General features: G+C 25.1%; 1 pseudogene; it reads right to left on the bottom strand.

The window, feature by feature from the left end:
- Nucleotides 1-10433: 10433 nt before the first annotated feature.
- LOC148572561 (uncharacterized) lies at nt 10434-21169 on the bottom strand (annotated as a pseudogene).
- Between the last annotated feature and the right edge of the window lie 1768 nt (nt 21170-22937).

Here is a 22937-nt window from a genome sequence, read left to right as displayed (position 1 = left end):
CATTTGGGTTAGTAAGTAAGAACTAAGAAGATGCACTGAAGCATAGCTTAGTCTTCATTCAAAACTATTTAGAATTAACGTCTACGGAAGTTGCTTTGATGCTGCTGCTACTAACTATTATCACTCTATGCCTCTTTGAACACATTCATCACCATTTGACTACCATTTTTCTAAGTTTAGGGCAATCAATCTTTATTCTAGTCTAGTCTAGTCTTTTTATCATTTAAATTTGGACCAAGAGATTACTCGTTGTTGGTTAAGCTATTTGAAAGGTTAAGAAATACATTAAGACAGACTTCTAAAACAAAAATGAAGCATGGTGCCCTTATTCCTTCAACTACAATTCATGTTCATGTCTTGTGATATAATAATATTGAAGCATCGGCCCATTTTCACATAAAAATGATTCTATATTTTATTATTTTTCAAGGAGATAAACTTTAAAAATAAAAATCCCGTGTATTATTTGTCATGGGGCAACCATATTGCGTAAGGAATTAACTCTTTAAATAGCAATATATATAATTAAATAAAAATATACAAATTATACTTTATTAATATTATTTTAAAAAAATTCAGATTAAGTTAATTTAGAATCATTTTTTCTGTCACCAACCTTTTTTAATAATAAAAATGCTTCTGAAATTATATTCATTTAATATATGTTCTTTGTATTTTAATTATTATTAACAATACTTAAATAGTCTAGTCAGTCTATATATATAATGCTAAAATATATTTTAGGTTTAATGGCCCATGTTAGTAGTAATCATATAAAAAATTTAAATAGTTAAAGTTTTTAGTATTTTCGATTTAGAATAATACTAGATTGATAAAAAATACAGTCAGAACTTGCTTTATTTAGCATTTATTAATTGTCGCAACAATTAATAAATGCTAAATAAGACAAGTTATGACTATTTTTTATTAATTTTCTTTAGTTACCAAACATTTTCGATTTATTAAAAAGTTTAACATTTTTTACTAATAATAACCTTAAAGAATGACTTAAAACTATTATTAATAAAATCTTTTTTTCTGAATTTATTCAAAGAAGGTCGACTATTAACTATTAGAATAGGCATTAAGTGCAAATAGCCTTGTCTGTTTCAGGCTCAGTTTAGATAAATAATTTAAATAATTTTTTTTTGAAAAAAGAGTTTAAAATATAAAAATTTTTATTAATAACAGTTTATAAATAAATTATTTTGTATTTGAATTTTTAGTTATAAAAGTACTTATTTTAAAGTTGTAACATGTGGATAAATAACTCAAAAAATAAATTTTTTTACAAAAGAGAATGATTATTAAAATAACGATGATAACAAATACTTTCTAATATTGAATATTGATTTTACATAACCTAATCACTAATATTGTGTATGATATGGTAGGTAAAAATAAAAAATAAATATAAAATGTGTGTTAATATATATTTTGTTGCTGTTTTTATTTTTTTTTTACTCCTATTAGAATTCTCTTCTCTTTTATTGAGGTCAAGAACCTGCTATAATTAACTATGAAAATAATAACAAGTTATAAAATTATATATAAAAAAAATAAAATTAAAATACCACAGTTAAATACAAATTTAATAATAAAAAATAGAGTAATAAAATAATAAAAAAAAATACTTAGAAGGAATATATGCAGTAAGTTGTTCTGATACAATATTGTCTGAAAATAGTAGTGCAGGATCAATATTTTCATCAGTTGAATCATTACGTGAAAATGGTGTGGTTTGGAACATTGCGTAAAAATGATGGTGAAAGGCCAGTGCTTCTAGCAGACCTTGCGTGAAAATGGTGGTGAAGGGTCAATACTTTTTACCGAGTCAAGACTCTCACCCTTCGTTGCTCTCTCTCCTATTTAATTTTGGTCCCATTTATAAAATTAAAAGTGAGAGATCACACTTTATTCTCTTAAATGTTAAAAAAATGGAGAGAATCCATTTCCGTGAAGAAGGAAAGTAGATTTTTGTTTGTTTTAATTTTTTTTTTTTATGAACTTGCCATAAACATGCCTAAATTCTGAACTGGTTCAATAAATGGTTTATCATCAACACAAAATTAAATGCCATTGGAACTTGGAAAAGGAGGTATGCCATTCTGTTCTGGAATTAATAATTCATTTTTTAAATTAATTAAGTTCGGTCATAAATAATTATTGGATTTTGTTATCATGTGTCTAAGGGCATAAGTTATATATACCATAAAAAATTATTTTTTAATGTTATTTGCAATAAATATCATTAAAATAACATTAAAACATTTTTTTATGGTGTGCATAATCTATTTTCTTAGGATATAGGATAGTAAAATCCATAAATTTATTTTTAAAAAATTAGATACATTAATTATTTTAGCTAATAATAATTCTACTCTTTTCATTAACTCAAGAGTCCGATCCAAGGCAACAAAAATAATTTGCGCTAACTTCTACATTACTTTCGGAAGAAAAGAAAAAAAAAAAAAAACAAGAAAAACCTCACTGTCGAGTGTCGTTGTTATTGCATTTAAATAGATAAGTATAAGAAGATTTGGTTAACATCGTGAGTCATGCATCCAATAGAGTAATTTCTAGGACTGTTCAAGTCACATATATGTTGTTATCTTCATTTTTTATTGTTAACTAAAATACTATCTTTCAAATAACAAATCATTTATTTTATTTTTCTTATATATATGACAATCTTGATTTTTTTTTTCCAATACGTTGGAAATTATTAGAACAAATTTAGTTTAGGATATTATACGGGACAAACATGTCTTCCACAATGTATATGAATATAGGTGAATTTTATGGTGTCTAAAAAGTGGTGTCTATTTACTAAAAAAGATTAAAAAATAATATTTAATTTAAAAAATATAACAATAAATAATTTTTCAAAAATTAAAATTTACTACAAAAAATAAGTTAAGTAAAATTTAAGTACAAACTCATAGACATCATAGAATTAGCCATGAATATAAAGCCAAAATTCGAAATTACCATCTACACGTCTTTTTTTAATTATTATTTCAGCATCTCTCTTTCTACATTGTTAAGAATCTAACATAGAGCTTACTACCCATTTTTCTTTTTTCCTTTTCTTTTCAAAAAAAAATATATCTACATTGTTAAGTAGCTAAGATAGAACGTACCCAATTTTTTTTTTTTTAAAAAAATATGACACTATTATTAAATTTTAAGAAAAATATAGTGTTAATTGAAAAAATAATAATAATAACATAAATTTTAAAATTTTAATAAAAAAATAATTTATCAATAATTATTGTATAATTTATTTTTTATTTTAAAAAAAATATGGTAAAATTCACCTAATTATTTACAAATAGATAGATACGGTATGAAAACTGATGGGGCCCGGACAACAATTTTAATTTTATTGAAGTTAGCAATCCGATCCAAAGCAAATGTGAACTAGGAAGATAAAAAGATCGAATAATCCTCCCAGCCATGTGATTAGTTGTTAGTTTTTCGTGAAGACTAATAATCCATACGTAATTTTATAACATACAACTACACCAAATCCAGATTATTTAGAGTCTTGGTCTAGTCTTGTTGAATATTTATTCTATCTAACCAGTTGTAGATTAAGTTGAATAAATTGAATTCCAAAGCATACTACTCGCCGCACAATTTTTCGAGGAAATTGTTATGAAGAAAGCTAGCACTAGTGAACCTTTGAATAATTTTGAATTCAATAGCTTTTTTTTATCAACTCCTGAATTTCCAACAAATATTATGGACTATTATTATTCAGAAGGCATAAAACTTTTCTTAATATGCCGGGAAATTCTCCTAAGTCGTTGTCTTGTTCTGCTTATGGCGATGGCACAATAGCAAGACAATATAGAAAAGTAAAGAATTTGAATAAAGTTATATGCAAATTTGTAGTGGACAGGAAAATGTGTAGTGGTTAATTCCAGGCTGAGAAAATTGTTTGTAATTTCCAAAATCTAGAAGGTGGACGAATTTTTCCATGGAAAATTGGAAAATTAATGTTTAGTCATTGTAGGTTTGATTGCTTTTTTCTCTTAGCTTGACTAATGCTTTAATTGCTTTTCACTTTCCTTTTTTTTTTACTACTATAAAATAGCATATTAATTACATATTTTACCGCAAATTTTAGTCATAATTCGTAAGTAATTTTATTTTTTGTTACTTTTAAAGTTCTTGGATAGCTGTTGTCATAAATTTTAAGGGGGAGACACTGATAAAGATGCTTAAAACGTCTTTTTTTAAAGATGTTTGTTATATTAACAAAAATTTAATACATATAATTGATTAAATTATATTATTTTTGTCAAAATTAGATCAGACAAATTAATTTGATCAAAAAATCAATAAACCAAATCTTGAACCGATTTAAATTAATATTTTTTTATAGAAAATGATTACAATAACTTTATTATAAAAAATGAATAAAATATTTTTATTATATATTTTTTTATTTTAAAAATCTTAAATTCTAATCACGACAAAAAAAAGGGTTAAAATTTAAGATTCTTAATATATATATATTAGTTATTTTTTATAATAGAAATATTATAATTATTTTTTATAAAAAAATATTAATTTAGACCGGATTAAGGTATAGTTTATCGATTTTTTGGCAAAATCAATTTATTTGATTTAATTTTGATAAAAATAACATAGTTTAATCAATTATATGTATTAAATTTTAATTACTTAAAAACATCTTTAAAAAAAACATTTTAAGCGCTTTTATCTAAGTGGCTCCTATTTTAAGATTCACAAGTAACTTGGAAAGTTAGTCATGAAAAACTGTAAACTTTGTAAATAATTTCGTGAAAAAATATATATAATATTTGTCGAATTTTGTAGCAAATTTATGTGTGATTTTTTTTTTGCATGTAACAAATTTGCGGCAAACTCCAATACAGGTGACAACAAATTCCACAAATAATATTTTCGCAACTAATTTTTGCAGCAAATTTCGCAAGTAACAAAATTCACAACAAATAAATAGGTAAAATCGTCCCCAAAAGATATTTCGATCTCCATTTTGGTCCTCGAAAGATAAAATTAATCGAAATCGTCCTCGAAAGATACACGATTGGTCACGTTAGTCCTTCTGTCAGTTGGATGATGACGTGTCACGTTAAGTGTCACGTGGCATATGATGACGTGGAGGGCTAATGCCACATGTCATAAGATGATTGGTTGACGTGTCAGGCCAGTAACACCTGACATGCCATGTGTCAGATCGGTGACACGTGGCATGCCACGTGGCACTTGACATGTAAAAAAGTTATTTATAATCAAAATAGTCCTTAACTGTTCAGACGTAAGTTATTTTCATCCCTAAAATTTTAAAAATTAATCAAATTAGTCCTTATATAATTTTTCTTGATAATATTAAATTTAAAATATTTTTTGATACTACTAATTTTAATAAAAATGTAATTGACAATCAAAAAATTAGTAATTGTATCTTTTCTTCTTAAAAATTTTTTCAATAAAATTATCTCTCTCCTTTAATTCTTGTCAAAATCTCTCTTATTCTTTTCTATTCTAAAATATTTTTCTTACATTATTACATTTTGCTGGAAGATATATATACTCAAAATTGAAATGTATGTATTTATTAACCTAAACAAAATTATATGCTCAGAATCAAAATTTATGTATGTTAACCTAAACAAAGTTAATAAAAATTTATACATCTTTTTTTTTCATTACGGTATTACTTTCATTTAAGTTAACATACATAAATTTTGATTTTGAGCATATAACTTTGTTTAGGTTAACAAATACCTACATTTCAATTTTGAGTATATATATATTCCATCAAAATGTAATAATGTAAGAAAAAAGTTTTAGAATAGAAAAGAATAAGAGAGATTTTGACAAAAATTAAAGGAGAGAGATATTTTGATTGAAAAAATTTTTAAGAAGAAAAGATACAATTACTAATTTTATGATTGTCAATTACATTTCTATTAAAATTAGTAGTATCAAAAAATATTTTAAATTTAATATTATCAAAAAAATAAAAAAATTTTATATAACGACTAATTTGATTAATTTTTAAAATTTTAGGGATAAAAATGACTTACGTCTGAACTTTCAAAGACTATTTTGATTATAAATAATTTTTTTACATGTCAAGTGCCACGTGACATACCACGTGTCACTGATCTGACACGTGGTAGGCCACGTGTCACTGACCTGACACGTGGTAGGCCACGTGTCACTGACCTGACACGTGGCATGCCAGGTGTCACTGATTTGCCATGTCAACCAATCATCTTGTGACACGTGGCATTAGCATTCCACGTCATCATCAAACTGACGGAAGGACTAACGTGACCAATCGTATATCTTTCGGGAATGATTTCGATTAACTTTATTTTTTGATGACCAAATAAAATGGAGATCGAGGTATCTTTCAAGGACGATTTTGACTATTTACTCTAGATAATTAATTTACAGCAAATTCTGTAAATAATAAAATTAGCAACGAAGAAATCACACATAATTTTTGCAATAGATTTTAATTTGCTGGTAATTAATGCACAATAAAATTGAAAGTAATCTTTGCAACAAATTTCGCAAGTAATAAAAGCTAAGGTGCAACAAAATCTTGCATCAAATTTCACATTCACAACAAAACTCGTAGGTAATTTTTGCACCAAATCCCACACGTCACAAAATTGGCAACAAAAATTGCAGATAATTTTTGTAGGAAAGTTCGCAAATTAATCAATAGCAAAATTTGCAAATAATTTCAATAACAAATTTCGCAACTAAAAGTATCCTCAGATTAATTTGTAGGTCATTTGTTTTTTTTCTTGTTTTTATGGTTAATTTGATGAATTTATATACACCTGTTAAAATATAAAAAAAAAATCAATGATCATTATTTAATTAAACAAATGAGTAAAACAATGTCATAATTATTATTTTGTCAATAAATTAAATTTAATATAGGTAACTTTAATAAGAAATTGCTCTTTTTTTTTTCTTTTTCCATCAGTTCCAATTTGATGTTTATCACTATAATAAATTATCGGAATAGCCACCAATTTGGCGATTGATTTTTTTTTGAAATTTAGTTTATTCTTATTATTTAAAACAGTGACTGATTTAGCAACTAATTAATTTGTAATTTTTATATTTTAGTTGGTCGCAAATTCGGTCGCTAATAGTGACCGATTTAGTGATCGACTGCTCTAATGCTAAGATTTTATAGTTGGTCGCTAAAATCGGTCGCTATATTAACCATTAGCAACCGATTTAGTGACCGCTATCTTAGCAATCGAATTAGCCACCAACTATTTTATAAACATATTTTTAAGTCGGTTGCTAATTCGGTCGCTAAATTATTAAATAACAACCAATTTAGCGACCGAATACTTTAAAATCAACATTTTATAGTTGGTTGCTAAATCGGTAGCTATCTTAACACTTAGCAACCGATTTAGCAACAAATTTCTTAGCGACCGATTTAGCGACTAACCACCATTAAGCTTGTTTTTATATTGGTTGCAAAATCAATTGCTAACTTAAAAATAGTGACCGATTTAGCCACCAACATACCCTAAAAGCTTGTTTTTTGTTTTGGTTGCTAATTCGGTTACTAAGTTTAAAAAATAGCGACTGATTTTAGCAACCGACTAGATTAACTTTATCATTGGTAGCTAAATCGGTCACTAATTTTTATTTTAGCGACTAATTTAGCAATCAAGAACGAGTGGTCACTAAATCGGTCGCTAATTGAAATTTAGCGACCGATTTAGCAACCGATTTTTTTTTTAAATTCTAAAAAAATTTGATTGGTTGCAAAATCAATTGTTAATAGTAACCGTTTTTATTAGTCGCTAAAATCGGTCGTTATTTTAAAACTTTATTGTAATGTATGATTAATTTTCATTTAATCCATTTTTTAAATAATTATCTACATATTATTTTGGAGTTTGCATATGGAAATCGATATTGAGGTCTATAAATAATTAGGAATATAAATTACATTATTGATAAATGAATGTATATATATGAGACATTTTAGTAGGATTATGGTGATTATGATTTTTTTAAAAAGTGTTTCTTAAAATAAGTATTATTAAAATATAAAAAAGTGAGATTTTAATTTTAACGATATTTATATAACCGTAAGCCATTATAATATAGTCATATTAGAATATATATACTTAAAATGTTAGAATATGTATATAGCAAGATAATTAGTAATGTATGTGATTTCTCTACTTAATTAACAGATTAGATGCAAATATGCATATACTCTGAATGTTCTTGAAGATTTTATGTGACTATCGTGAGAGTTTACTTGGAAGAAAAGTGTATTTAATTTCACTGTAATTAGTATACCTATAATCAAGGCGAGATACATTACTAAATTAGTATAACTAGTTATTATTTAAATATTATTTTTTATTTAATATTTTTTTAATATTAATTAAAAAATTAAAATTAACAGATTTAAATAGATTTATTGTCTTTTTTTAATTTAAAAATAAATCTAAAAAACAGAATAACCAAATAAAAATTTTAAATTTTAAATTTTAAATTTAAATCTTTTTAATATTAACACATCCTAAATAAAACTATCAATATTTTTTTAAACACATATTTTAATTAGTTACCTCTCTTCTGCAATAATCAAAGAAAACATTTGCTCTATAAAAACTAAACACTCAGAGCTGTAGTGCCTCTCCTCCTCGCCGCGTTCGTCTTCCCCCGCGACAAGCTCCTCCTCCCTCCGCGAAGAACTTCTCCATCCATGATGCGCAACTCCATCGGCGATGCAGCTCCATCAGTGACCCGCAGCTCCTTCTTGACCCTCCTCCGTCCATGCGTGCATCCCTCCGTCCTGGGTCTCCTCCACCGTCGCGATCTTTTTTATCTGAGATAATTCTGCTTGCACAACTATGTACGATGGAAAAGTTTTGTAATATAAATGTAATTCGGATGTGCTAAACCCTAATTTTTACTATTCCGTTGAGTTCGGGTTTAGAATATTAGTGTAGTTTGGATGTGTAATGATCTAATTTTGGATGTGTTCATGTTATTCATGTTAATATTTGATGTGTTTGTGTTTTTGTCGTGTCATTTTTAATTTTTCATAAATTGGATATGAGAGTATTATTGTTCTTGCGAGTGTTGAGTATTTGTTCATTTTTATTGGTGATTTTTGCTGCCTATCAATTATTTAGTGTGCAATATTGTGATTTTAATTGTGTAATCTTATAATTTTGGATGTATAATCTTATAAATTTGAAATTATAAACAAATCATATGGATATGAGTTTCGGACGTGTTGATGAAATAATTAGCGGGACCTTATTATCATTTTAGATGTGTTGAAAGAGAAAGAGTTAATTAGTGGATATTATTATCATTTTGGATGTATTAAAAGAGAAAGAGTTCTGAGAGATACTTGTACATGTGGTGTGATGGTAGTATATTAAAAGAGAGAGAAAATAAAAAATAAATAATTTTCTAATTTTTTAAACAATTGGTACCGTGAAAGTGAATGTTAAAATTAATTAAATAATAATAAATTTTTAAAAATAAAAATATAATTAATTAAAGAATTAAAATAATATATTATTAAATTTAAAGACAGACCAAAAATTAAATTTTAAATGATAAATAGTATTTTTTTTTACTCAATATATACCTAATTTTTATAGGTTTCTTTGCTGAAGATATTACGAATGAAATGTTATTTTAAAGAATAAATGTCATTTTAGATTCTTTATCATTTATTTGAAGGATAAAATAATTTTTTACTATTTAAAATTTTTTATTTAATTTTTTATTATTTAAGTAAGGGATCTAAACTGTGTTTAATATATTAACCGGTTATTATTTACAAAAATATTTAAATTAATTAATTGTTAAATTAATTATTTAAATAATTAAAAATTAATTAAAAATTTTTAAATTGTATAAGATTACTTTATATTTTAAACAAATGGTCAAACATCAAAAGGACATTTACTCTTAATTTAAGTATGAGTTAAAGTGTTAAGCCTTAAATTTATTAAGGATAAAATATATCTTGTTTGATAAAAATTTTAAAAATATTTTTAAATTTTATTTTATTTTTAATTTTATCTCAAAAAAATTTTAATTTGTATCAAATATACTTTCTGACGGTTAAGTTTTCAAAAATTTCAAGATCAATTCAACAACAATTTCATAAGAACAATTTTCAATACAAATAAATCAAGCATAATTTTTATGTATTATTGTTAGATTGGTCTTAAATTTTTTAAAAATTTAACCATCGAAGGTATATTCAGTGGCGGAACCAGAAATTTCATAAGAGGGGGGCCAATTAAATATAAATATAATAAAAAATTAACAAAATATGATTTGTAACATATATATCAAAAAAGTAATTATATTATATAAAAGTCAATATTCAACTACATACTTTAAGATTTTGATATTTTTAAACTTGCTCGACGATGCTTCATGGAACTAAAATCATCAATTATCATCTCTGAAGTGAATTTTGAAGCAATTTCCTTTTCAATATATACAATCATACAATCTGCTAAAAATTCATCTTCCATCTTGTTTCGAAGCCTTGTTTTAATAATCTTCATAACTGAAAAGGCCCGTTCAGTTGTTGCTGTTGTCACAGGAAGAGTCAAAACAAGATGAATTAATCTATCAATTAAAGGATATATATTTGATTTTCCTGTCTCTGTCAATTTTTGACACAATTCAGCAAGAGTAGACAAATTCTGAAAATCTGGAGCTTTAACCACATCAAGTTCATAATGTTGTAACTCATAATCCAATTGAATCTTTTCTTGCTCAGAAAAATCTAAAGAATAGAAATTCTTTACAATATTGCATATATTGCAAACACTGAATAACTTGAAAGCATCTTTAGGATCTAAAGATGTACTCAATATGAGGAGCTCGGTTGCTTGCTCACTAAATCTACTATTTAGCTCTTTCAATTGAAAATCTATCACGCTAGTAAAAATGTCAACACGATAGTGGTGTTCAACAGTGACAACATCCTTTTTACGACGAGACCGAATTATGTCACTAAAAAAAGCACCCATATCAGGTATCTGAATAGCATGATCATTGTAGAAAGAACTAACTTTTTCCAAAAGTGCTCTCCAACTATTATCTCTTAACTGTTGAATCAATGACTTTGTACTAGAAACCAGATGCATAGCATTCAAAATGTCTTGAGATTTTTGTTGCAATGCTTGACAAAGTTTATCAATGATTCCCATGATTTCTTTCAATATATGCAAAATGAAAACAAAATCAAATGATAATAAAGATTTAAGAGCATAAGTAGCATCACCACGTTGAGAATATGTAGATCCATTAGTAGCCAAATCTTCCAGAACTGAAGTTGTTGCTCCAAACATACGTAAAAGGCTACAAATTGAGTTGAAGTGAGAGCTCCACCTGGTATCTCCTGATCTTTTTAATGTGCCAATTTGATTTGCTCCCCTTCCTGTTTCAATTTGATTAGTTGCAACTAAATGGGAAATTTCAGTTGCATAAGCAGATCGTAATTCATCATTGCGTTTGCAAGAAGAGCACACAACATTGATAATATTACTCAAACTTTGGAAAAAAGCATGAACATCAACAACTTCTTTAGCCGCAGCAACAAGAGCTAGCTGTAATTGATGAGCAAAGCAATGAACATAATATGCATAAGGACATTCTTGAATAATTAAAGCTTGTAACCCTTTCCACTCTCCACGCATATTACTAGCTCCGTCATACCCTTGACCTCGAACATTTTGAATGTTGAGATTGTGATGAGATAATGCAGAACAAATCTCTTGTTTTAGAGTTGCAGAAGTAGTATCTTTGACATGAACAACATCTATTAGCCTTTCTTTGACAAATCCATGCTTATCAACAAATCTAACAACAAGTGCCATTTGTTCTCTTCTAGATTCATCTCTAGCTTCATCAACAATCAAACAAAACTTTGCATTACCAATCTCATTGCAAATTTCATTTTGCACCTTTCTAGCAAAAACATGTAGAATTTCCTTTTGAATAGAAGGTGATGTGTATATTGCATTTTGAGGAGCATTATCCAAAACAACTGCATCCGCTTCTTTATTGTAAGAAGCTAATAATTTTAACATTTCAAGAAAATTTCCTCGATTCTGAGACTCATGACTCTCGTCATGTCCCCTAAAAGCACAAGCTTGAAACGTTAACCATCTGACAGTATCAAAAGAGGCTTTAAGACGCAATCTATTGCTTAAAACTTGTTGTGAGCTTTACTTAGCCAATACTTTGTCAATGTGACATAATTGATTAAGCAAATCTTTACAAGACTTAACAGCAATATTATGAGGAGAATTAAGAGATTTACCCACATGAGATAAAAATGCACAATCCTTTCCATTATTCACTTTTTTCCAATTGCGAAATCCTCCTGATGTGAATGGACTCGATTTTCTAGAAAATAAATAGCATGGAAGACAAAATGCAGCATCCACTTCTGGCGAATATTCTAGCCAAGAAAAACTCTTAAACCAATGAGCTTTGAAACGACGAGGATGACTTTCTAGACCAGAAAGAAGGGTACTCATCCATAATAAATTGATATGGTCCAAATTTTATGTATGCTATACGAATTTCATCTTGTTGATTGATAGGATAATTCCAAATTTGCGGACGCTTTCATCATATATTTTGAACATTACTCAAAGAATCTGAAGCTGAATTTTGTTCATCATATATTCTCTCTTTTTTCTTGAAAAATGAGTGAATTGTTTTCATCTTTGATATTTTTAACTTAACTTGAACTATCTAACAAAAAAAAAAACAAAAATAATTGCATATATATTATTTTCTTAAAAAAAAATATTAAACTTATTGAGCAATAACAAATAATTTTAGAAACACAAATATATAATAACCAAAAATAAAGTTATTGATTTACCTGATTATTTTTTTTGTTCCAAGTCTCATCAAAAAATAATTCTATTGAGTTTTGTCCTCACTTCAATCTTTGAACACTGTCCATTATAAAAAAAAAATTAATTATTTTAAATAAATAATATAAATAATACTTGACATTGTTATTAACTTAAAAAAAATTGAAATATACCTCTTTGAATCTTTGTTGTTCATTCAATGGTTAATATTTTGCTGTTCACTTCTCTTCAATGGTTTTTCTTCATACGTCTTGTTTTAGTATGGAAGGAAAATTAGAATGAGAAGAGTAGAAGACCAAAAGTTTGGGAACCACTAAAAGAGAGAGAAAAGTGGCGCTGATGCCTCTGATGGTTTGAAACAAATATTTGAAAAATGTACTAGGGTTACTTTAATTAATAGTATGGGCTTGGGCTAGTATAATAGAACCATTTTTATTAATTATTAGAATGGGCTATTTGTTAACAAGAGCAACAATAATTCAAATATTCAATACATAGTGCAGTTTTTAGTTATTTTAATTTATAAAATTTTGTAACTTATATTTTTTTTAATATTATATATAAAAAAATTTAATATTATTAATTATTACTATTTACTATTTTTTTAAAAAAATTTTGGGGGGGACTATGGCCACCTTAGGTCCCCTCGTGGATCCGTCACTGGGTATATTTGATGCAAATCAAAAACTTTTGGGACAAAATTAAATAAAATAAAACTTAGGAATATTTTTGAAATTTTTGCCAAACTTTAAGAACAAAAAATATACTTTACCCATTTATTAATTATTATATAAAAAGGCAATTTATTAAAGATAACATAAAATTTATATAAAAAAATTACGTGTAAATTTAAGTCCTAATAAATCAAACAAAAATATTCGGAGCGAAAGTTTAGAGGCCAAAAGTTGTTATAACTTTTTTCTATGATGTTGTTTGTATTCGTTAATTAATTCTAAAATAAATCTATAATATTAAATATAATAAATGTATAACTATGTAAGTTACATATATTCATAAAGTTAATACATATAATAAATATTAAGTTAAATAAAATAATTTTAAATTAACATTACTCAAATCAAATATGGTATTACAAATTCATAATTAATTTTATTCCTATTTTCCTTAACTACTTAATTATTATAGTTAAGAAAAAAAAATATCTATGCTTTTAACGGATTTGTGTGTGTTATAGTCTCTACGACATAACTGACCCATAAAAAAAAAAAAAAAACAAATTGCTTGATTTGATGATTTTAATTTGTATCTTCTGATATTTTGTTGAATAAATTCATATTTATCCCCTAAGAGAGGGAAAACTATACTGATAATCGTAACGGGTCCAACCACCACAAGGTCTGCTCTTTATATATGTCACAACCAGAGTTCACGAATTTTTATTAAAAACATTGCAAGTCACTTAAATATGTTTCTTTATCCTATATTATATTCATCCAATTATATTTATATATAGTGGAAAGATTAACAAAATATCAATTCATATTTCTATTAAAAAAAATCCATATTACATATATTTCTATTGCTTGTTGGAAAAGCATGCAAGGTGAAACCTAGGAGGCGACAATCAGAAAAATAAATAAATAAATGCAACTTGGCTCAAAAGAGATGAGAATTCGTAGGTTTCTTATATCCTCTCAAGTCATCACTTAATAAAGCTCGTTCAAATTTTATAAATTTATGTAAAAGCAATTGATGTTATTAGGGCAAAAAGTACATATATTAAGGAATATATTTACTAGATAGTAATTTCTTCCGTTTTACTTAAGAGGAATTAAGTTTGTACCCCACACGCCTTTAATTTACGTCTTTTTGTAAATACGTTTACGTACTGCATTATTATTGAACGTATTAATAAACTAGTTATTTTTAAAATTTTTAATAAATTAGAATAAAACCAATTTTTTTATAATAATAACAATAAATTCAATTTTTTTTAAGAATTTAATTGTATTTTTAAATTTTTAGGATTCAAATGTCTGCAAAACAAAAAAGTTAGAGATATATTTGTTTTTTTATCAAAAAATTTAAAAATATTCGATTTAGATTGTGTAATTCGATCAGATCAAATCGGGTCTAATAATTATAATGCAGACAATTAAATTTATCATTGTTGCTATAATAAATCGATTTTGTTCTGATTTATTAAAAATAAATTATTAACCGGTTTAATAAAGATATCCAATAATAACATAACACATATAAATATTTTTAAAAAATTATATTTTTAGTGTCTTTATTAAAGTAGTCTCCTAAAAAAAATCTTCAGAAACAAAAAATAAATTAATAAATGTCCAATAATAATAATAATAATAATAATAATAATAATAATAATAATAATAATAAAGTGCAGCATTCGGCTAATTGATATACCACTAGTCTACTACTATATTGACCAGCTCAGAATTTTCCAACTACATTATTATTAAAGTAATAAAGAAAAGAAAACTGTAAATATTGTATATTAATTATGAATTTCATAGCCATAAATCATAAGTAGTAGTATTTAATTTCCTTGACATACAGGTCAACGATGATGAGGGTATTAACACCTAGTTGCAAGAAATATAACGGATTAAATTATGAAAAGTACTAGATAGGATTATATTTTAATAAAGGGACTGAAGAATAAGTATAAAGTCAAGACGAGGTAGCTACCACCCATTTTTTATATGAATAATTCCTTTTCAACAACTTTTGTAGGATACTAAAATATAAATTTTACTTATTATAAAATAGAAATAAAAATATGTTAAACTTTTACATTCAACAAATAAAATTATCTAATAACTTTTAAATTATTGAAATACGTCATTCTGTTGTTAGCAATTGAATTATTGAAATATTAGGTTCATTCAATAATAATTGACAAGTCACTTACGTACGTACCGTAGCAAATTAGCATTTAGCAAAATATTTAAAATAATCAAAATATATAGTAAATGAAGATTGGCCAGAAATAGATTTATGAAAGACATTATTAATTAGTCCAAAATAAAGTACGTAGTATATGTAAATATGTTAAGCAATGCAAGTGACAACAATTTTCAACAACCCGCGTAATATATGCATCTCTTTCCTCATTCAATGGAAACAAAATAAACTCGTAAATACACTGACAATATCATCTATCCATCAATGTGAATGTATATATATAGTACACTCAGAAAACTGAACGCAGGAAGATTGCTGGAAGAAGTTGACGTGTTTAATTTTCAAGTTAATGGATGAAAACGACTCCTATATTCAGTTCTAGTTGTCAACAACCACCAACGAACTAGTCCATGCATCATTATATGAAAACGAAATTAAACAATTTTATAACTTGTCCATATGATATATATATATATACTGATAAAAATTATTCATTAATTATACTTTTTATCCATATTTGATTTTAAAAATTTCAAAAGTAATTATTGAAGTGGAAGTTAATTAAACTTAAATTTAATGGTTATGCTTGTTTTGATAATGATGATTGATGATAAGAAAATCTTATTTTATATACCAAGAAATGAATATCGTCATTCTTTTTTTTTTATAAATTTTCAATTAGATGTCAAAAGAATTTTTTTTTAAAAAAAAGTATATATATTTTTTATCTATAACGTGCATTTTTTTTTCTTTTTTCTCTCTTCTTTTAAATTTTTTTTTGAGAGCCACTCATTTAAAGCATTTTTTTAAAGATATTTTTTAATAATTAAAATTTAATACATATAATCGATTAAACTGTGATATTTTTATTAAAATTATGCTAGACAAATTAATTTGATAAAAAAAATGGTGAATTAAATTTTAAGTTGGTCTAAATTAATATTATTTTTTATAAAAAATGACTATAATACTCTTATTATAGAAAATGACTAAAATACTCTTATTATATATACATTAATTTTAAAAATTCTAAATTTTAACCTTATGATGACAGAAGAGTAAAAGGCTATAATTTCAAAATTTCAAAATTAATATATATATATATATATAATAGGAGTATTTTAGTTATTTTTATAATAAGGGTATTGTAGTCATTTTTTATAAAAAAATAATATTAATTTAGACCAGTTCAAGATTTGATTCACTATTTTTTTGTCAAATTAATTTATTTAGCCTAATTTTAACAAAAATAATACGGTTCAATCGATTATATGTGTCAAATTTTAATTACTCAAAAATATATTTAAAAAAAAGACGTTTTAAACATCTATATTTGGGTGATATATTTTTTTTTTGTTTTTTCTTGTTGTTCTTTTTGTTATTCTTATTGACAGAGAGAAAAAAATAGACAAAATAAAATAATTCATTCATATTTCCTTCCAAAAATACTGCCATCCCTGTCACCAACCCAGGCGACCATCACCACTGCATTCTATCTCTCTTGGATGTTTATTGGAACCACACACACCACTTAAAGACGTTCAATTATCTATATAAAAAATAAGTGAACAATATTTGCAACTACGATCAAAACAAAAACAATAATTTGAATTAATAATTAGAAACTTTGTCTTTATATATAGATGGCAAATCGAACATAAAGTACAAATTAAATGATACAGTTGAACTGTGTATGTACACTAATTGACACCGATATAATTATATATTTATGATTAATCATATTCTACAGAGTTAAATTTCAAGTTTAACAAAACATGACTTATCCTACATGAATTATCAGATTACTTAATAATTAAATTTTTAAGAAAGACTATTAATTACATATTATATAGTAATATAATTTCATTAGTTTTCTGAAATTTAAAGAGAGAATATAAAATCAATAATGGATGAGAAAAATCAATCGTCCTAGCTGAGTTAGTTGTGTGGTTCAGAAATCATTCTCGGGCAAAAACAAAAATGTTGCAGAAATCATTAGTAACACGTAAAGGACCATTCTCTGTATATATATGAAATTATTGATGATCTTGCCATATATATCACATAATAATGGTTTGAAAAATGGAAAAAAGCAATGAAACCAAGCAGTGGGGATATTGTGTTCTGTGGTTGCATTTGTCTTCACCTTTTATAGTTTCTAAATGCCTCTGCTCCTTTTTCCTTTTCCTTTTCTTTTTTGTTTTGGCCACACACATTTTTTCTTAGCTCAGAAAATTAATAGGTATATATTAATTTAACAGTAATATTCAAAAGATAATAACAACAAATTATTTTTTTAACTTAATATTTATAAGTTTATATATATAATATTTAGGTTTAATTACTCTATTGATCTTTATAGTTTTACAAAATTTTTAATAAATTCTTGTACTTTTTTTTTAATCGAATCTTTGTACCAAATTTGTTTATAACTTAATAATATTAAACCTAATATTTATAACTTAATAATATTAAATATATATAACTTAATATTTAATATTATTCAATTAAATCCTAATAATAATTAAGAAATGTAAAATAAGATCATTTTGGCATGTTTTTAACTAATTTTTTATTATCTTTTAAATATTTTTGTAATGTAATTATTAATATAATTTATTTATTCAATTTATGTATAGTGATGATAAATGTGATATGAATTAAGAGGATTAATAGCCTCTTAATGATATTGAATTCAAATTTTTTGAATGAAAGACATTTTATAATAGTGTCATTTCTATTTTATTTTTTATATTTGTACAATGTGTATAATGAGCTATTGAGTTACAAAATGAACATCTCCCATACTATTTAGAATAACTATCCGAGTACTAAGGATAATAAACATCTTTCCAAAAGTTTAAACTGATTTTGGGATTCACCAAAGATCGAACTCTTGACCTTTTAGATCTAGTGCTCTAATACCATGTCATGATACCACTCATCCCAAAAGTTTCAGCTAATAAAATAAGATAACACTAATAACTATATTTCTAATACTCCCTAAATCTCTATTGTACACATTGTACGAAAATATTCTATTAATTTCTCGTACTTTCCCTATTTTTTATTTTTTTTTGGTTTCCCACGGTATCCCCCAACCCGGCAGGTCAAGAACTAATCCGTCGCGGTACTGAGTTCCATTTAAGGGTTTGCCGCTGGCCAATGGGTTGCTGCATGCACAAGACGGGATTCGAACCCCCGACACTTACTTAAGCGGACTAGTGAGCTAACCACTAGACCAATCCAACTTGGTTTTTCCCTATTTTTTATTAAGCATGGAGTGTTGCACGCATTTTAATTCTTTATTTATTATATTCCATAGCAATGGTGATTCATATTCAAAAGGGGGTATGTTAATCAAGTTAATCAATTTTTTTGGTAAGTTTGTAAAGAAAAATAAAATTCAAAACCTGTTAATTTGTTCGTCATCTCTAATAATGGGTGACTTCTTAAAAAATATAGTGCACTTTCTACTTTTTTTAATTCTTTTCCAAAAACACATTAATAGTTACCAACACACATATCTTTGTTGGCTTCACATCATTCACATCAATTAGGCAATCTTTAATTTATGGCGATTATTTATATAAAGATACTAATAAAAAGTTATCGAATAATTTAATATATTTGATTATATATATATATATATATATATATATATATATATATATATATATATATATATCACACACCCGCTATTAGTTATTTTCTTTATATTGATTGTTTCTGGTTTTCTTTTATCTAAACATTTTTTTTCAAATTGTATCCACTACGAGCAATGACTAATCAAGTAATCATTACACAACTGGTACTCTCTATACTAAAAATGTCTTTTTTTTTAGATGTTTATATATGTCATATTATTATTGAAAATTTTTATTAAATCAGTTAATAATTTATTTTTTAATAAATCAGAATAAAATTGATTTATTATAGTAATAATAATAAATCTAATTGTCTGCATTATAATTATTAATTTCAGTTTGATCCGATCGAATTACATAATCTAAATCGAATATCTTTAAATTTTTTGATAAAAAGATAAATATATCTCTAACTTTTTGTTTTATAGACATTTAAATTCCTAAAAATTTAAAAATACAATTAGATTCCTAAAAAAAATCAGGTTTATTGTTATTATTATAAAAAAATTGATTTTATTCTAATTTATTAAAAAATTTAAAAATAACCGGTTCATGAATACGTTTAATAATAATGCAGCACATAAGCGTCTTTATAAAAAGACATTTTACACGTCTTTATAGAAGCATTCTCTTCGTACATCTAGTGAAATAAACATCTAATATATCTATTCACTCTATTTAATATTTTCATTATCTACCTATACTTTTTCAAATTAAATTTACCATAAATATTGTTGTTAAAATGTGATTAATTCTTTTGTAACAACTTAATTACTTTTTTTGTGACTAAATTACATTAGTAATTCAAAATCAAACTAGGAGCAAATGATGGCGGCATAAAATTTTGATGCTTTACCTTTACGTGAAGTTATTGACTTACATCACCTTACCTCTACCATGCAAATTAAAAAGTATCTAGACACGGTATGTGTTTTCTTCTATCCATTAATTTTTATTTATTAGAGATATAATTATTTATATTTTTTTATTAATTTAAATGTTTTAAAAAAATAATATTATAATATAATATTAAAATTTTATATCTAAAAAAGTTTAAAATTTAATTTTTAATAAATTTCAAAAAAAATATAAAACAAATAAAAAAATATCTACGTAAAAATCAAGTATATTAAAAAAAATTATTTGAAAAAATATCAACTTAAAATATAAGTCATATAACAATTTATGTTAATTTTTTCTATCACTAAAAAATAGTATCATACAAATTTTTTGACGAGAAATAATTATATATCCTATGTTGGTAGGGCCTTGTGTTTGTGGTGGCGCACCCGAACATGCAATGCACGCAAAAAGCGACAAATGGTTGATAAATACTAAATAGTACTAATTTTCCAAAGTATCCCTTAACAAACATCACTTTGGAGTGTAGCTATCTACTAACATGGCCTAATACTTATTTTAACGTTGTTAACATCATCATTTATCACTTAACTAACTAATTTATATGCAAGTGTAATTAAAGAGTTAAGTAATTTTTTTATCTTTAAATTAAGTTTGGGATCAAAATTAAAATTATTTTTAAATTTTTTTATTAATTTTGTCCTCAAAATAAAAAATTATTTTAAAATATTAATTTAAGACAATTTTATTTTTAATAAAATACCATCTTTTATCCACTAACCACCGGTATTATAATCTGTTCATCATCATCATTATCATTACCATCATTATTACGAGAGACGGATTTATATTTAAGCATGTGGGGATAAGTGTCCCATTGAATTTTTATAAAGTTTCATATAGAATATATAAAAAAATATATTTACTCCCATTCAAAAAATAAATTTGACCCCACTAAATTCTTTTTTTTTTTAGTTCACACTCTTTTTAGTGTATAAGAATGGAAAAAAAAATTCAAAACATAAATATTAATCAATAATGAATATATAAAAATACCAATTCGAAGTATATCAATTCAATTTTAATAGATAAATCTATTATCGTTAAAAGTTGATACACTACAGATAATATTAAAATAAAATTATTTTTTATTTGTTAATTCGGTGCTTAACAAATTAAAAAAATTAAATAAATGTAATGAATTGAAGAGCCAAAATTTGACTCTATTAAATATTTTTTATTATAAAAAATAAAAAATTTATTCATGAAAAATGTATTTAGTTCGCTTAATATTAATAAAAAATTAATATTTAAATTATTTGAATATTTAAAAATGATTTTAAATTTTTGGTATGTTTATCTATCAATTATTGAAAAAAGACCAAAAAAGAATAAATTGAAAATAAAACAAAAAAAACGTTATCTAAAATCAAATGGTTTAATTTCTAAAATAAAAAAATATTGTTGTCGAGATTCGAAAGAATATTATTTTTTAATTAGTATTTTTTTTAAATTAGTTTTAGGTTTGCTAATAACAACAACAATAGTTAAAGAAACTTCTTTAGCTATAAATATTATATAAATATTATAAAGAGTCGATTTCGTAATTATATGGAAGATAAATTTTTAAATAATTATTTAATAACATATATAAAAAGAAAAATATTTGATTATATTAACCGTTGAAAGAAAATTAAAACCTATTTAACTTACTATTTTAGTGTTTAAATTTATTTGTTAGACAATTTAAAAATTAATTATATTTTACAATAACAAAAAATAATTATAAAAATTATGGTCATATTATATATATATTGCCCCACTAACAAAATTTTTTAAATCCGTCATTAATTATTACACCTCTCTTTTTACCACCACCCTTCCATTGTCATGTGCTCATCTCCATGAGCAATACTACCACCACAATGCACAATTTTCTCTTTCTATTATTACTAAAGTTATCATCAGCTCATTTATTATCCTCAACTCTTTTTATCTAAACTCTACCATCCAACAAAGAGTCACAATCAAAATCCGAATAAAAGAATACATAAATTTGAAAAAAAAAATGAACAAAGATCAAGTAATGAAAGAGTTTAGCACAGAGGTGAATATACATGAAGACTCAGTAATGTGCAGAAGAAAGCAAATTCGGAGTTGGAAAGAGAAAATGACAGAAAATAAAGAGGCTTTGAAACTGGTGGTCGAATCATGAGTAATACCGTACAGTGATAAAGAAGATATTATGGCAATTCTCCAAAAATAAAATGAGGTCATAGCTCTGAAGCGAAGATAGTAGAAACAAAAATAGAAAATCAGAAGAAGTCGTCCAAAATGTTGTAAACAAGTGTGTAATAAAATTTATAAATGATTTTAAACTCTTGGAATATTATGGGGTTGGGAGATGTTGTAAAACTAAACATGATAAAAAAAACTTCAAAAATAAGTTTAGATTAGATATGTTGGGGTCGATAGAAATAGAAAAAAGAAGTGGTGAATAAATATGATGTAGTTAGAATTTGGGATAATGATAGAGCTAGTTGGGAGTGTGTTAATTCTGTTGGAGTTTTCGGAAGTCTACTGTTAATTTGGGATG

This window comes from Arachis ipaensis, chromosome B3 (genome assembly GCF_059453495.1).
Source record: "Arachis ipaensis isolate K30076 ecotype BB chromosome B3, ASM5945349v1, whole genome shotgun sequence".
NCBI classification, from domain to species: domain Eukaryota; kingdom Viridiplantae; phylum Streptophyta; class Magnoliopsida; order Fabales; family Fabaceae; genus Arachis; species Arachis ipaensis.
The sequence above is the reverse complement of the archived record's forward strand: the minus strand, read 5'-3'. Positions and strand labels throughout refer to the sequence as shown.